The 18,720-nt window shown below is 40.6% G+C and overlaps 1 protein-coding gene across 1 annotated transcript in view; it reads right to left on the bottom strand.

Moving 5' to 3' along the window:
• The window catches only part of FAM3C (FAM3 metabolism regulating signaling molecule C), a 28,020-nt gene extending 16,181 nt beyond the window's left edge, over positions 1 to 11,839 (bottom strand). The window contains exon 1 of the mRNA XM_053978068.1: positions 11,713 to 11,839. The gene's annotated coding sequence lies outside the window, so the exon portion shown is untranslated. The remainder of the gene's footprint in view (positions 1 to 11,712) is intronic.
• Between the last annotated feature and the right edge of the window lie 6,881 nt (positions 11,840 to 18,720).

Here is an 18,720-nt window from a genome sequence, read left to right on the forward strand (position 1 = left end):
CTCTCTTCCATGCTCATGTTCAGTCCTGGTGGGCCCATGCTGCGCAGAGAGCCTGGACATCTGGCACAACTTTCCCCCAATTCAGGGATCTTGTTGAATCATCTACACTAAGGCCACATTTGAAAACATGTAATCAGCTCTCACTCTAATCCAAGCAGTTGTCCCAGACCCCCATCACGAAAGCTATAGTATCCCTAACCCTCTGCAGTTCTATGCCATGATTTTGAAAAACATCAATAATTTAGAAATTATTAGAAAAACTGCTGTTATTAGAAATACAAATTATTTTCAGAGAAGCACCAAAACACCCACATAGTTCTCATGGTCTATACTAGAGAGAAAAAAATGGTATTATGCAGAAAACCTTTTGCCTTCACTTAGTTCAGTATCTTCAAGTTCAGTGATCTGTGTCTTTGTCTCCTTGTCAAAGACTCAGTCATTGTGCTCTATCCCTTCAAGTTTACAATAAAATGGTCAGCGGAGAAATAAGTAGGAAAAAAAATTGCAAATACAGAAATACTTATTTATATTCTATTAGAATTTGAAAATACTACCTATGTTTAAAAGCAGACAAATGTTTTTGAGAGCTAATGTTTTACTGTAAAGGAAATTTCACAGCATATTATAGACCATAATATATCCATTTAGCTGTAGCCACACATATTATATCCTCATATAATAACTTCTTCCAGTGAAAGGCTAGTATTTATCTCTCTTGTAAAAAGGCAGAAAAGAATCTGTCGGGACAGATAAACTCATTTTATTTCAAAGTCTGTGAACAGAATTATTTTAGGCTTCTTCTTCCAGACATCCAGAAATAGATCAATACAATAAACACTGGCTGTACTTTGAACAGCTACAAGGTTATTTTAAGTCTGCACTGAAAAAAAAGTTTCTTTTTTTACTCTGAACAAAAACAGATCATGAATTCAAAGCATGAAAACAAGAATATGAACAAAACCAGAAAGAAGAATCTAAGTGAAACAATCACATGATCTAACCTTGACTGCTTTTATCCCAACATCCCCTTTCACATGTCTCAGGGATCATTATTTGCTGCAATCAACAAATAAAAATACGCATTACTTTTTAAGTGTGGAATGTGTTTTGATTTAGAAAAAGGAAAAATTATGCTATGCCACAACTTGAAAGGAATTTTTAAAAAACAGTGATTCTTTTTCTAAATTATGGTATACTGAAAAAACATGAGGTTTGATTTACCAAATAATACAGTAGTGCTACAGTACAGACAAGTGTTGTTGCAGGAAAATAATTTATGGACCTACACTTATTATCTTAGATTGGTTTTTTGAAATATTTCAAGACAGAACAGGAATAAAACAGAATAAACTGTGAACCCTTATAAATGCTTATGGACCATTACTTCACATCTTCGGCATTAGACATCATAACTGAAATTAGAGAACTGAGTAGAAAATGGGTTTGGAATTTTTAATAGTGCACATTTTAGGATCATTTAAAAACAAAGAACACAGGATCACAACTGAGCTTGCTCAAACTCAGATGCACAAAAGCAGTTCTAACAACATTCCTTTGATTGCTTTAGAAATGAGCCAAAATAACCCAAACACTATTTTTCTCTTCTTTGATGTAATATTCCATCAAGCAGAGGCAGGAGAATTAGAACCTTAGTATCCTCCTGACTTATGAGTGTCACATAATACAGATAATCATTTATTACTACATCATTCTCTGTCAAGCAGTACAAAAAGGCTGCTCTGTATCACTTATTAGAGACTGAGGCAGGATGTGCAGCCCATAGCAGGGCTGACAGGCAGTGTCCCGATGAATACAGCAGAACCCTGTAGAGATGCACAGGCCAAGGAAAACACCACAAAACAGGCAACAGAAGCCATCAACATCTTCAAGTTGCGAAGTAAAATGCCTGGGTTTGGGAAGCATTATTTGACTTAAATATGGATTTTCTTTTTCTTCAGACTGTTTTCTTAGCACAAAACTTAGGAAGTTTTTCAGTCAAGGTCCACAACTTAGACAGCAGAATGAAACCAAAAATTATCTCGTGCAGCGTGAAATTAAAAGTTATCCACAAAAGAATGTGAACAGGAAATTAGACAAGAAATTAGAAGTTATAAATCCTTCTTGAATGCTGGCATGTCATTGTCCAGTTCTCTGCATGGAGTTGCACATCCATCCAGGCAGAAAAAAAATTATTTATTCTGGATACAAACTACTAGGGAGAGAATATATGGAAAGACAGTTCAGAGCTGAGGTTACTGGTTGCTTCCTTGTGTTGTGGTTTGGTTTTATTTAGTCAGTTGTTTTATTAATGTTAGTTAGGTTTGTTCCTTGTACTCCCCCATTTTTCCCCTCACAGTGGTTTGTTCCAAGTTGTTCACCCCAAGAGTTCCCGCCTCTCGGATCCACAGATACCTGTCAATCTCCTCACCTCTCCCTGTTTTCTCCTTATTTAGTCCCATCAGTCAGGGTTTGTTCACTCCCTGTTGGGTGTCAGTCTTGAAACCACCCCCAGCTTCTTCATGAAAGTTCTGTATCAATCACCCCACCTTAACCTTTCTATTCGTCCCAGGACGCTGTACCCACCTCTGTTATGTTACCATTGGTTGTCATAATTGATGTCATTTCTCTGTCGTTTGTTCCCATTGGGCGAGCCAGGTTTCCACCCCTGTCTGCCCATCCCCTATTTAATCTGTTGCCATCCTTCATTTCTTCGGCATTTTGTCACTGCAACCAGCCCGAGAGCACTGTGTTCCTGCCACACGTGGGGGAATAAAGGCTCTTTGGGCTCGCAAACAAGTGTCCTTCTCTCGTCCCTTCACCTCCTCTCAGCGTGTGAAGCTACCAAAGCTGCATTACCCACACCACAGTGCTCAGCACGACCAGGCTGGCAGACGCCATTCCCCTGGAGTGCCCACTCACGTGGCGGCCACCCGGCCTCACATGGGCAGTGCCAGCCGGCACATCTCGACTGCTTGAGGTCGTGGCAGGCAGCCGCCACATCCTTGTGTATCAAACAACTCCCAGTCTAAAATGCTCTCTATAAGGCACAGAAAACAGATTACAATTAAAAAAAAAAAACAATGAAGAGAAAAACAAAGGGCTTTCCCCCATTCTGCTCCACTTGTGTGCTATGACATACGCAACAAAAATACAAAATATTTAATCGATAACTCCACAGAGCTACTACATGTATTTTTGTTCATACCTAAATTAGTTTCAATAAATAGACCACCAGATGCTTGCTTTTAAAAGTAACCTGTGTCTCTTAAGGGAATCCTGCTAAGTCCTTCTTGGAGGAAGCTTATAATGACTTTGTTTAGGAAAATTACAAGCCTACAGTCCTTCCAAGCAAATTATCATCATATTTTGTTAGATGATATAAAGTTTCTAACACACCGAGTTCTTTCTACATTCATGTGTCAGACAGAACATGTATGGTCATCATGCAAGTTTCCCCCCTAGAATCATTGTGCAAGAGAAAACTGCATTGAGATAACTGACAAATTAACGGTTCCTATTAATCCTGCCTCACTGACTTAACACTGAATGAAGTGCAGATTTCAGTCCCAAGCTGAATGCAATTCAATTTGGTTAATTCTCTAGCAGGCTCTTCTTAACATTGGTCCAGAGATGGTGCTATGGGACACACTTCATTAGGGCAGGAGCACAGCCTCTGCCCTACTTACCATGCAGAAAAGCTGAGGCCACTTGCCACAACTCTGTTCTAAAAGGGGTTTCAAATACGATTGTAATTACTGTTTTGAAGGATGATAATGAAACATGTAGATTAATCTATTTCATTCCCAGGATAATAGTATTTCCATTAGCAACTTGATAACATGAGTGGATAACATGGGCACACAAAAACAAGCAAAGAGGAGAGGCAAGAATTTAGAAGGTCAAGATAATTTTGAATTCTGACCTTAGCTGATTAGGAAGAGGTCCCAAAATCAACAATGATATTTAAAAAAACAGAAAGTAATACACTCCAAAACTGACAAAAAGTGCAGCAAAATAAGCAGCAGAAATGGAAAAGGATATTATAGCAGCTGTCTAATATTGGGGTCAACAATGTCCTACCGCCACAAAAGTGTAACTGTTCATTGTGAACTGCACTGATAGGACTGCTGTGTATGGAACAAAAAGCAATTACACTGCTCTGCCTAAATAAACAAAAAATACCATGCTCTGTGTGTTATCTTGACTTAACTTTGACCCATGTGCAGTTTTTTCCCTAAGTCTATCTCAATGCATAATCCCCAAATGGAAGAATCTAGATAAGAATTACATGACCTAAATAAACCAACTAAGGGATAAAAGAATCAAGTCTGCTGTGCAAGGAACTGTGAAAGAGAGAAGTCAGGATCAGACCTCTTATCTTCAAGGTGTAATTCCAAATTTTTATAGAAATAAATACATATTTTTAAAAGTACTATTATTTACAGCAAATCTAAAATACATATTAAAGACATTATTACTTTAAATACATATTTTTATAATTTAAAAATATGCTGAGAGTAACTGTTCCCAGTATGCTCTGCAGCTTACTTATTTGTAGTTATAATATTAAAGAAAAACAACCTTACAGTTACAAGGATAAACAAAAAATTTAAAAGGAGGCTTTAAATCATCATAAAAATCCGGAAACAGAGAATTTTTCTTAACACAGATAGTCGACAAGGTGTGAGCTGATATCCCCTTCAATATTAAGCCCACATTTCTATACTATTACATGCAAATCTGTACTCAGGTTATATAATATTAAACGTGTGGAAGCCTGAGATGCTTTGCATTCAATTCAGGGGGAAATTTTTCCCCCAAACCAGGACTTACGTGTTTGTACACTTTCTAGCAAAGTCAAATAACGTAATACCTGGTTTTGTATATATCTGCTATTTGTTAATATGAATAGCATACACTATACTGCACTTAAAACAAGTATTTAAAATTACTTAGCACCAAAAAAAAAAAAGCCCAGGAAAAACCCCAAAAACAAAAAAAAAGCAATAACAACAACAACAAAAAAACTTCTTGAGCTTTTATTTTTATCTCCAAGACTTTAGTAGATTAGGACATAGTCTTTTGTTGGTGTTTTTTTTTTTAGCACAAACTGCATTCCTCAATGATTAGCACATGCATTTTATTCCTGCCAGAGAACATCAAAAATTCCTTAAAACAAACAAACAAACAAAAATTAGCTTTTCACACCTGGTAAAATTTAATCAATGAAACAACACTGTGTTTAATCCAGCCTCTGTTGATAAGATATTTCAGTGTGTTATGTTCAAGCATTTCAGAGCAGTGGTGGTTTTTTACTCAATATTACACAGTGAATTAGATACGTCAAGGACAGCATTAGCTATTCTTATGTGACTTCTGGTTTTAAACCAGTGGTTGTGCCAACCTGGATTATATGCCATGGACAAAAGAGCTGAGACATTCAAAATAATTTAAGACTATTTTATTTAAATGCAGGATGCATTTTCTTATCCAGATGATTGCTTACTTTTCTGCTAGGCTATGAACAGTTTTTCCAGTATGTTTATAAAATTAATTTAATTTGAAAGTAGTGAAGGACACACATGGAAAAGAATTACATCTTTTAAAAAGTAAATAGTATAACTCAATTTTATTGTATAATCATGCACCATTTGTGTCTTCTGGAAATACAGGCTATGACTCCAGTAGTTGCTCCCTACAGGCAGCACTCCTACATCCATACAAATTCTTTGAGGTTCTGGCAGAACTCCACATAAGAAAAAGCTTTGTCCACACAATAACATTTAGAGACTCAGGAATACATATTTTCTTTTCTCCTTTGTGACAAATGGTACCATGAAGTAAAATTATTAATTTCTTATATAAATGAGACTTCTTATAAGAATTGTGTTCTTCCATATACATATCAAGATTTATCTTAGTATTCTAGACAACTGAATCAGACCCAAAGTGTTTGCTTGTAAATACAAGATTTTATTTTACTTCTATCAAGTTATATCTACAACAAAAGAATACAGATACATGTAGGAAATTAAATCCAAGCTTATTTCAAAATTATAAATAGATACTCCAGCTACTGTTGCCTGTCCTGTGTTGTGACTACCACTCTGTGGTTTCACTCTTAGGAAAGGAAATACACATGAGAAGCAGCATTGTGCTGGAGTGCTTTGAAACTTAAAATTCAAAACAAATCTTTCTCAAACAACATGTCAAATCACTGTCCATGCAAGCTTTTGCTAGTGGCATCAAGCCAGTACTTTCACCTTAGGCAACACACAAACTAGTCAGTCTCAAACACTGAAAAATTCTTCTGAATTCTGAGAAGCTGAGATAAAAGTACTAAGGCATTCATTCATCCCACAGAGAATGAAACTTAACCCACATTCCTTCTGCAATTAAAACAACAAAATCAAACCAATCCAAGAAAAAAAAACCAACATAACCAATCAACAACAAAAAAATTTTAGCCTTATAAGCACTCAATCCATACTTTGAAGACTCTTCTCAATTATTACAAAAATTTACTGAGTCATGTAGTTAAGAATGTGATTTACGGTGCCTAAAAACCTACACTATTTATATGTGACAAAGTATCTCGTACCATTGCTGTTGACGTATCTACTGAAGAGAATCTTAGCTCTGTGTTTCATGGGGTTGGATAATACCCAACTCCAATATTGAAGTTCAGATAGATAAAGTCATCAAGGACAAATTGCTGAACTTCATACACCAACTTATTTCTCCACTTCATCCCAGCAAAGTACATGCTGATCTCACAAGGAAACTGGGGGAAAGTACTCCCCAGTGACAGTCACTGCTCACAGCATTGCTGGTGTCTCTAGTTCCTCTTGTTCTAAGGGACACTGTGGAGCCCCTTTTCATCTATTCATCTCCCATGTGAGGTAGCGTTTGGATAGGTTTTGGCCCTTTGCAGGATTAAAAGAGCATGTCACTGGCTGAGCAGAGCAGCCAGCAGAGAAAGCACTGCATACCAGCTCTGGGAAGAAGGTCAGCAGCAGGCACCACACACCACGCTACGCCTACAGGATATTGCTAATGGGATCACACTGCATATGCGAGACTGCTGCTGGTGCCTGATAACCTCCATGTGCATGAGGCACCCAGAACCAAAGTGCTTCTGTGGTGCAGGCAAGTCATTGCTACTGGTCCACATTAGCACTGGACAGGCCATCATTTGTGAGTGATGAGGTGAAACAGACTTGAAAATAGAGAGGAAGTCAGTCAGTGACAAGATTCTTAACAGCTCTAGACTGACTCACCTCTTCCTACTGAAGACACACAAAACAGCCCCAAAACCTGTAGTTTCTAGGTTTCTGAGCATGAAGATATCAGAACAAAGATCCACAACCTACATTTTGGCTAGGCGCAATTTTACAGCAACCACTACCAAAACCCTAAGCCATATCTGTGAGGAATAATTTCACAGAAAAAAAAATCTAGGGACAATGTGTTCTTTTTTATATATTATATGTTTACATAATTTGTAAATTTTAATATTTATTTAACAACTGGTATTCATCTGCTAACTAAAATCCAACATAGATATTTTCTATCCTTTGAGATGTTATAATCTAAACATCGTCATGAGTGGGGAAATGTAAAATTATGCTGCATAGCAATTCACTGTATGTCATTACTTATGTAGAAATGTACCACATTAGGAACATATAAACTCCTTTGAGGAACAGCATCCCTCAGTGACAGAAAGGTGCTTATTACAGTGACCTTACCACTGAAACTATGCACAGCTGACACAAAGACACTGATATGCAACCACGCTCTAACAACTCACGATGTGATCCCCTTTGGATCGTGCTCTCCTAAGAGAAATTATCTGTTATGGGAACTCCTTTCATAAACCTCTGCCTGAGTCAACTTAAATGCAGTTCCAAAACCATTCACGTGTCACCAATACTCAGCTGACCAGCAAGCACACAAGCAGCCATGGCAGTTCCATCAACCACCTCCCCCACAAAGTGAAGAGTATCAAGGCAGATCCAAAAGCAGAGTTAAGTGTCTGGGAGCAGGTCAGTGGCTTTCTAGCAGCAGCAATACTAGCAAATACCAGCATAAACATTTGTGAAATGATGACTCAACTAACTGATGACACCAGAACAGATCAAAATAAAATAAAAAACCTTTGCTACTAGGAGATGGTTACTGTCTCCTCAGACAGCACAGATACAACTGGAGAGAGGGTGGGAGAAGGGGAAGCCAGCCAGTCACCAGAAAGCAAATCTTATGAACAGAGGGGAGACTGTAATGTATTTCAATGTTAAGATTTTAACTGGACTGTCATGAGAACTAGCATGTGCCTGTACATATAAACATATTGTGAAACTTTCTGTCACTGACTCAACAGTAACATCAAATGCAAGGCAAAGTTTACTTCAGCAGCTCCCTCTGTCCTGTTAGTCTTACAGAGGTTCTCCTCTCTTCCACAAAGACTGTTACACATTCTCTTGGCACTGAGGATATGTGAGGCCAAGGCTGGAAAATGCTACTGGGCAGCTCAGTCTGCAAATCAGGATACAAACTATTTTTGTATTATAAAAATACAGTAATGTATATGGGGAGCAAAAAAAGCTGAACAATTCCAAAAAGTCACTATCATTAATGTGACAATTTTAGTGTGATTGAATTTCAGGAACCTTGCGTAAAATACCATTTAATATAGTCATCCACCACTTATTATAAACATCAATGAACTACTGAAGAAGGATAAGATTTTTAAATTTGTGGATAACACTGAGACACAAGTAGATGGAAACAAATTACAGGGTGGAATTAAGAGTTACAAATTCCCCAAAAAATATTCATTTATTTATTTTAACAAAAAAATTTCTAAAGTCCTCTCAGGATGCATATACCCATAACAAAAGTATGAGGAAGCTGTGCTTGGATTCATGGTCAAACACAGAATTTTAGATGATGAAGTAAGAAGCCAGGGACACCTATTTATAGGTTACAGATGCTTAATCCAAGAAATACTAGGAAATGAGATTTCAAGCAGCAATACCGGTTCAAAGTTACTTCCGTATCACCCTTCTATTGTGTCCTCATGCCTATATATTAGGAAACATGAAAACTGATGAGATAGGTGAGTTCACCTGCCAGGCTGCTCCAGCTCACATGATCTTGCTCATTAAGTAAAAGAGAATATAACCTTAATAATAGATTAGAGGACAACATTCAAGGGGCAAAGTGAGGGGCAAAGTGCAGCAGCATCGGGCTGCTAGTTTTGCTCACCCGTGTCATGATCTTACTGCAAGACTATCAGATTTCTGACACTCACGCAAATTACATTTTTTTCTGAGAATTTATGTACAATCTTGGTTTTGAACAATGTGAGACTTCTCAGATAGATCCTCCTAAACTGAAAAACAATTACAATTGTTTTACAATTACAATTACTGTTGACAGCAAAACAATTGTCACGGGGCTAATACAGCTGGCCACTGGCAGGTAAAACATGGAGGTTTAAAATAATTATGCCTCAAGCCCTACACAGTCTCAGCAAATTTTAGTGAAAAACTCAGAACCGAACATACATATGACTTCTATAATGACTCATGGACACACTGATTACCAATATAAATCGAAAGACCTGCAGCCATTACACTCACATGTCAATTCTGTGACTTCACTGGAACTACAAGTTTAAAAACCAGAACCTAAGTTCTATTTGAATAGCAAATTCTCTTTGATCAATTAAAATATTTAAGAACAACTTCTCTGTGTCTGCTGTGGATTCATTTTTTGGACACCTAATCGTCAGGCTGCAATATAATCTGCATGTAGACAGGTATTTTTGCACAGTATCAATCCATCTTATGATTTCATTGAAAAAATTAAAAATCTGTTTCCTGTATGTCAGTATTTTCCCCAAAACCCTGAAAACTAAGCATTCAGAAATGCATTTTTTAAATACTAATTTTCCAAAGTTCCACTAAAATTTTAAACTCTGTGTACATCATCCCTCCCTTCTATACGCACTAATAGTTCTCATTAAATGTGGGTGGCCACTCAAAGAGTTGTAGTCGGTGGCCCAGTGTCCAAGGGACTAGAGCAGCTTGCCTCTGAGGTTGGTATTGGGATGGTGATTAGACACCGACACAGGTTTGCCAGAGAGGCAGCAGGTAATCCATCCCTGGAAACACTCAAGCCAGGTTTGGATGGGGCTTTAAGCAACCTGGTCTACGAAAACCAGGTTAGGTAGAACACATATGCCCTGAAGCACTCGGGCTGCACTTAGAGAGGCTGGACAGGAACTCGTGGTACGGTGAAGCAACGATTATTATCTATTTACTCTGCGCTCTTACTGGGTGAAGTGGTCAGGACTTTTGCAAAGCGATGGAAGCAACGCCTGAACCCAACAGGTGCTTTCTCCATCCTGCAGTGATCAGATGTTATTACATGACAATAGCAAGCTATTAGCTTGTGAAGAGCCTACCTGCAGGCTTAAAGCAAGTCACAAAACTTGTTTTGCCACACAAACAACTATGCATAAAAGAAACCCTGAGGGAAAATATGTGCTAATGAAGATACTCATACCTCGAGAAGTTTCGAAAGTTTAAAAAAAAAGAAAACAACACGACAGTCATTAGGCAGCCATTTCTGGTGTGAGTCTGTGGTTTTGATACTTTTTATAAATAACTCCCCAATTAGTATTAAATAAATACTTAAACGAGAGGAGCAGTCAGCTGCGTTCACCAGCAAAGAGGCACCACGGGCTCCAAGTCTGTGCGGCACAATAGGCCACACAGAATATTAAAATACCTGGTATATGCAAAGATCTTCACCCAAGTCTGGAGTTACTACGTTATGATTTAACCTCTTTCAAATGTGAGAAAATGGGAAAATAAACAAGTCAGGTAAGTTACATAGCCCCTTAGTGGCTCAGCCAAACACGTGACTTAACATATGGTAGCATTTACTTAAGAGAAAAAAAAATATATATATAATTTTTCTATGTTTTCCTACTTCAGCAACTCGGAGGCCGGTAACCAAAGGCATACAGACTGCTACGATAAGTATCTCTCTGCAAACAGCACATATAACTTCCTTAGGAGTTCACGGCTGCCGTCTGTAACGATGCATTTTAGAGCTGAGCCCTACAACTCATGGACCAACAGTGCCCGCGACCCCGTACTCCACAGAGAAAGCCAAGGGAACCCCACCACTGAGCAGCAGCACCACCTCGTTTTCAGGAAGGGGCTGCCACGCTGCCAGCGTTTCACTCATTTCCCGGGACCGGGCCGTCCCGCCGACCCGACCGCCGCCACCCGCTGCCTCCTCCTCCTCCCGCGCGGCCCCGCCGGCAGCTCCGGGCGCTCGTCCCCTGCCCCACCGCTGCCTCCAGCCTGGCCCCGACCCCTTCGCCGGGCTGGGACGGTGGAAGGGCGGAGGACGGGACAGAGCCCCCGCCCAGCGCCCCGCCCGGCTCTGACCCGCGGCCCCGGCCCACTCACCCTTCCCGAGGCAGGAGGGGATGGGGGAAGGGCCAGGCGGCCCGGGGAAGGGGCACCGCCGGGGAATGCCAGCAGCGGAGGCAGGGGCTGGCAGCCAGCGGCTGCCCCGCGCAGAGGAGAGCGATGCGCGCCCGGGCGGCGGAGCCAGCGGCGGGATGCCCGGCGGGACACGGGCAAGGGCCGCGCCCCGCGCAGCCCCGCGGAGAACGCGAGCACCTACCGGGGCTGTGGGGCGCGGACACGTCGTGCAGCGTCCCCTCGGCGGCCGCGCCGCGAAGGCTGCCCCGGCCCGAGCAGGAACCGAGCGGAGCCGCGGCCGCTGCGCAGCCGGAGGAAGGCGCGGAGGGCGCACCCGCCCCCTGCCGGTGGCGGACCGAGGCCGCTCCGCCCCGCTCCGCCCCGCGCCCCGCCCGCGGGCCGCCCCGGGACGCGGGGGCTGCGCGCTGTCCTGCGCGGGGTTCCGCGGGGGATCGGCGGGAGCGCCCTGCACACAGCGTGCCAGCCAGCCTGGTGCCCATCCCGGGAGCGACTTGGACACCGAGATGTTTCTGCTTGTTTTCTTTTATATTTTACGCACATTTTCTTTTATTTTTTACCCAAACACACCAGAAGTTATCTTCTGTTGCAGAACAGAAATGGCATTTTCTGTTTTAAGATAAAGTCCGACCTTTTTTCTTTCAAAAACATTGTGATCAGCAGGACGGAGGCACTCTGTGTTACTGCGTAAGAAGAAAAGATAATCCCTGTCTCTTCTTTACCCCTTTTTTTTTTTTTTTTTTTGGCACTGATTTTCCTCTAACCCCGCCATGAGGTGGCGTAGGTAGGGAGTTAGGGGTAGTTGGAGTGGGTAGGGACACAAGCAGGAAGAACAGTATTTTATTTTGTGGAAGATTTTCACTGGCCTAACTCAGCTGGGCTATTGCTGGGGTGGGTATGGAAAGTGCTGGGGAAGCAGAGCTCCAAACCCTGTAAATTCCACTATTGTTAAACCAGCAAGAGAGCATTTTTACAAAATCAGTGTGGCACTTCTCTTAGCAGAGAACAAAACCACAGCCAAAATGTAGGGCATATTGCACATCATCAGTGTCAGGTAGACAAAAGGATGTTTCCATGTCTTATTTTAACAACTTCTGGACAATAGCTATTTCTTTTATTGGTTTTAAAATAGCATGCTTTGAGACTGATTGATCATTGGTATGAGATGGCTATTTGAACATCAATCAAGTAATTTCTTTAGTAAGTTTTCACAACACAATGAAGTTTCAGGCATACTGTTATCTCTAAGCAAAGGAGTACCCAGTGGGAGAATTACACAAAAAAAGACAGTATTTATAGCTTTTAGTTCTAAAAGATGTTATAGATATATAATACTTTGACAGTTAGGGCTTAATGTATTAATTTTAACCATGTTCTCCTGATTACTAATTAGGTGGCACTGTCTACAGTAACAGATTAGTAAAGTCTGTATGCTAACAGAGGTTAACTTCTTTGATAAGCAAATGTTTGCAATTGAAACAAACATTTTAAAAAGTTTACATAAGTAGCATTATCAAATTATTTAAAGAAGAAATAATATTATCTGCACAATAACCAATACCTCAGAATACATCTGTATCAAAGTCAAAGAAATAAGTTAGACTTCAGAATGGCTGCAGTTGAATCCCATTGATTATTTACTTGGCTGAAAAGGTGCCACAACACACAGAAGGTGCAGAGTCACACTTCCCTGGAAACGTGGCAGCTGACAGAACCAAAGAAAAAGCGGTATGCCTGCCCTCCCAGTGTCTCAAGAAGGCTCACAATTCCTCTTTACCCTCTTTATTTCTAATTTGTCTTGTGATTGTCCCTTTTTCATATATTAAAATTGCTATGCACATTAAGTATAAATATATGAGAAGTATAAATATCTATACCTACAGGAGTTTGCTTTCTATTATTGTCTGTGATGAACTGACCATTTTTCCTTCTATAGATTGTTTGTTATGAAACACAACATGTTTCATAGCCACAAATGTGCTCCAGTTTTAGTAGAGAAGCATCTAAGGAAGATTTCCAACTGAGGTTGTACTCATGGAGATCAGGAACAAGCATCAGCTGGAAATCATAGATGTCCTGAGAAAGACAGACTACAGATTTTAGTGTTCATGTGTTACTGCCTTGTAAAAGGTCATGAGCACCACTTGGAACATCTTGTGGCAGCATGAGAATTCTTCCACACAATAAAACGTTCTCCAAATGTAACTCTTTGTCATAGAAAACATATGGAGTTTGCTTCCAAGTTTATTAATGTTTCATTTCAGCAAGATATTTTTCCTGATCCACAGGCTCTCAACCAGATCCTACATCTCCCAAGGCAGAGCTCCATGCATCAGTGCGGCTCTCTCAAAGTCAGTTCCTCCCCTCCCTCTCAGTCCTCACTAAACTGCCTCTATCCTGTATCTATCAGTTGCACCACCCCCATGTGTGAACTATGCCATGATATCACAGTGCTCCCAATGAGATACTGTAGTTCTGCAACTGCATTCAGACATCTAACCCCCCCTTGTAGATTCTCCATGCTGTATGCATTAATGTACAAGCATGTCAGATAAGGCACCAGGCTGAGCTGATGTCCTAGGAGAAGATATGAGGGCTTTTCCACAATGCCATACCATTGGCACCCTCTGCTGCTGTGTATCCACTTAAATTGACCTCTTTCACCCTGTTCTGTTCATTACACCTCTCCCACACAACTTCCTTACTTGACTGTAGGCTGTCATCTCTCTCCCTGTTGTTTTGTCATTCCTAATTTACAGCTCTCCTTACCATTCTTGTCAGTCATATGGCAGAGCTGCTTTAGCTCCCCTTTGTCAGAAACACACAGTTTGTTCCTAGCAGTTGTTGATACTCAGATAGGATCTTATAACCATAAGAACCAGATCCCTGTTATTGATGCCAGCTGCATGATTCCAGTTGATGATCTGCAGTGTCTGTCCACTCCTCCTCAAGACCTGTCTTTCCTTTCTCTGGCAGGATCAACCAGAAAACCACCAACCAGAGTGCCCATCATGTCCCTGACCCTCGCTACCAGAGCCATAGAGTTATGGCTAATATGTTCACAGCTTCCCATGGCCAATATCATTGCTGCCCATGTGGAAGAGCAGCACAGTCTAAGGCCCCACAAGTCTTTTTTCAGTATCTGAAATGCAGGCCCCAGCAAGAAGAAAATGCCTTTTGCCAGCAGGTGAGGTCAGCCTATGGGGACCTCCTCCTCCATAGCAGGGAGTCTGCCCCTGCTCTCACTTGCAGGTTCCACCTGGTGTTGTTGCAGGTTCAGGCTTAGCTGGTGCAACTGTTTTCCTGGACCAAGCTCCTGGACCCTGCTGCCAGGGCACTCAGGATTTTGTAGGTGCAGATCTGCAGATAGGAGTGGGAGCCTTCCTCCTGTTGCTAAAATCCACGAGTTTCCAGCCTTCTTTCCCCCCACCTGTGTGAATGTGTAAGGAATGTGCTCTGTTTTTTTACAACATATCACAAATGATGAGAGAGGAATTGATGGACAGTCTCTCCATGTCCACCCACACCTTAATGCTTAACCAAGACGAACACTCCCCCTGTCTTACTGACATATAAACACTGTGAGTAGTTACCATGTCTGTGTTTTTCTAGTGGGAAGGAAAGAATTTAATTTTCTGAGAAAACTCTCAGGGTAATGGGGCAGAAAGACAGGGCAACTCAGCAAATCTCTGCAGGGTAGACACTGTACTCAGTTAGGCCCTTAGGTGCTACTATAATAAAAAAATTAAACCCTGTGTATCCGGAAATAGAAAGCAGCCTGTATAATTAAGCATTCTGCCAGCTCACATATTTTTCACCAGGATGGAATGACCAGAACCCATCCATCTAAGCTTCAAGTGATGAGTAAGATAAAAAGTGCAGCAGCAGTGGTGATCATTCCATTCTTACTGTCATGCTTGGCTAGACCACAGAAAAGTAATTGCATCCTTAGCCAGATTGATAGGAACAGCCCTGAAAACAGGATTCTAGCTCTAACCACAGAGTTACAGAACTGATACCAGAGGCATCTGAATGTCCTTGAAAGTGAAAGAGAGAACTTGGACAGCAAATATGCTTTAGGTGCAACAGACCAAAACGCAGAAGGTTTCAGGTCAAAGGGATTTATCTAGAGACCAGACTAGGCTCAAGCTAGTACAGGCATCTCAAATCTAATGAAAGAATCCCTGGTAACTGTGGAAGCTCCAGGAACAGATACATAGTGATGCAGCAGAGCTCATAAGATCACATAGCAAAAGTGATCTCTTCAAGGGCCAGAAAATACGGTACTCTGAGACTAAAATACTACAGCTATGGTAGTTTGGATGCTGAGGTTAGAAAGCTTTGCTTTGCAGTTGTGGGCAAAAGAACCAGAAACATGAGAACTTCTGGGATGACTTGGAAGTTGCTAACTCCTTATTTAACCCATACACCCTCAATACTGTTCACTTGCTATCTTCACACTGGGGTTATGCCTCTATCTATGTAGCAATGGTATTGCTGAGCATCTCAAAGTAGCACAATAACATTTATAGAGAAAAGCAAGCAGACTCTGGCTTCTCCTGCAGCTAACCAACTCCTGTCTCAGAAGCTCTTCTGGCTGGGACACAGGTTCAGCCTTTCTGAGCAATAAAACAAATGCAGTGAATCCTTTCTATTCACCACAGTCATGGTGGTTTTCTGAGTTCAGCAGTTTAGGACAAAAAAATATTTCTCCTTGGTTACTTCCTTCTACTACAGAGTTGATATGGTCACTTAAACTCAGATGTCTTTGAAGGAAGCTTACCTCAATAGCCAAAGAGGTATGGTATGAGAACTGGCCAATTTTGATAACAATTTCATTAAGCACAGTACCCTGTCAGAACTGACACCTCTTTTTTGCAGCAGGGCAGCCCTTCCCTATGCATCAGCACTTTTAACTGTTTCTCATGCTGCTTGATTCAATACTATACAAGCCTACTACCATAGATTTTCTGACAAAAAAAAAATAGTATGATTTTTATTGAATTTTAAAAACATATTTCCATGTGATACAACTACAGATAACTTACATTTTAGTTCAAATAATGACTTTGAAAGATCATTTGCTTTGTTTTGCAGCAATGTGCTGTACAAAGACCAAAGGAAGGAAAGAGCTTGTAAGGTACAAGAAGATGCAGCTTGGAAGTTATTCCAAGGCAGGCACCCTTTGGTGCTGCGGTGTTTTGTGCTCTGCTTTTGCTGTGTCTATTCACCCAGTTTGTTAAACTTGTGTTCACGTTTCATCTTGAATACTGGTTTGTAGATTGTCCAGACAAAAAAAAACTCCTGTATTCCCATGCCACCGCCCCACCCCCTCCCCCACATCCCCGCCGCTAAAAATGCAGAGGTGTACAACAACTAGAGGAAGACAAACTTCTCCAAAACATGAACTTTTTCTATCAGGTCAATACAGCAGGCCATGGCCTGTCTTTTGACCCTGTGTCTCTGTAGGAAACCTCACTAGTTCTACAGAATGTGACTTCCACATGTGTCTTGCAGTGTATGTGCACAAAATGTCTTGCACTTCTGAAATAAAATACTAACAGCCCTTTCTAGCAACACTCCTAAAACAAAACAGACAGCAATTTTGGGTTTTGGCATTTGTATTTGCCTGAATGTAGTCTTTCTTTTTCTTCTTCTTCTTTGTTCATTAGTTTGTGGGATAGGGATTTTTTGTTTGGTAGGTTGGGATTTTTGGGGGGGTGTTCTGGGGTTTTTTTTCTTCTTTTTTTTTTCTTTTAATTTTCAGCAATAAATGTTGTCAAAAGGAAAATCTATTAATTACCTTAAAATAATCCAGGCAAGACTTGAATTCTAAAGTTTTATTTCTTGTAATCAGTCTTTTATCTTGCAAACAGAGCATAAGGGAAGAGGAAAGGAAAATACTGGAGGAGTGAAAGTCTGTTCTGCTGTTGCAGTTAGTTTCTAGTCAGGCCCTAGTGAAATTAAAATCACTGCACTTAGACTAGACAGAATTGTTACTGTAACAGATTTGCATTACAAAGTACTTTCCTGCTTGAAGTGCTGTATTTCTGTTACAAATTCACTAAAGACATTTCTCATAGTAAAATGGTTTAAATTATACCTAAATCTGTTCCTTTTAGAATTTGCTAGAACTGATTGGTTGATCAGATAAAGATACACATAGTTTTCATAGATGTCAGGAAAAAGCTGAAAGGGGCTTCTGGTGGTCTCCTGATTCACCTTTCTACTTCCCATCAGAATCACAAAACTTTCCTTCACACTCCATCTGGTGAGGCAGAGTCTGGTCTCTCTAAATCATCCATGACATTACCTATCTATATTTATGATCCCAATGTCTAACCTAAACCTTCCTTGTTGTAGTGCATGCTCATTTCTTCGTCACATCTACAGTGATCATGTACAGAGAACCACATATTTGCTTTGCCTGTGCTATTCTTGTTTGTGCTAGTCTTATTTGAAGATTTTTTCCTTCTGTTTTCTCTCAGCCTTCCCTAAACAAAACAGTCACACTCCCTTTAATCCTTAATAACAGATATTGTTTCACAGACTTGCAGCCTCCTTCTCTGGATTGCAATTTCTTTGAAACATGGTAGCCAAATCTCAATACACCTTTTCTATTTAGGAATCACCAACATAAAATTATCTATGGCACACAGTACTCTTACATGAGTTCTTCCTTTTTTTTGCCACAGCAATTTCATTTATTGACGCGTGTCTGTAGCTGTGTATGACCCCTACATCCTCATCTGTGGATCTGCCACCCTGCTGAGAGTTTCCAGTCCTATATTTATGCAGCTGATTTTCTGAACTCTAAGTTGTAGCCTTTTTTATATTATTTCTGCTCTCTGTCAAGATCATTTTGAAGATATTCCTGTTCTTCAAAACACTTACAGGCTCTTACAGATTGGTTGCAGCTCCTTATTTAGCAATGCAATACTTCATCATCTGGAGTGCCAGTGGGAGTAGTGTTCTTCACTAGAACCAGGACAGGATAGACTGCTGGGAGCAGCATAGGAATTTTGGCATTACACAGCTGAGTGCATTTTTCTTCCAGCAGTATTGCACCTGTGTCATGGAAGTTTTCTTCATTTCTTATCTGCCGAGATTGCACCTGAAAATCTCAAAAAGAGTCCACAACCCTCCTACCATATTACAGCCACCACATTTCTCCTATGTGCATGGCCTGTTG

The sequence above is a fragment of the Vidua macroura genome, chromosome 5, assembly GCF_024509145.1.
Source record: "Vidua macroura isolate BioBank_ID:100142 chromosome 5, ASM2450914v1, whole genome shotgun sequence".
NCBI classification, from domain to species: Eukaryota; Metazoa; Chordata; class Aves; order Passeriformes; family Viduidae; genus Vidua; species Vidua macroura.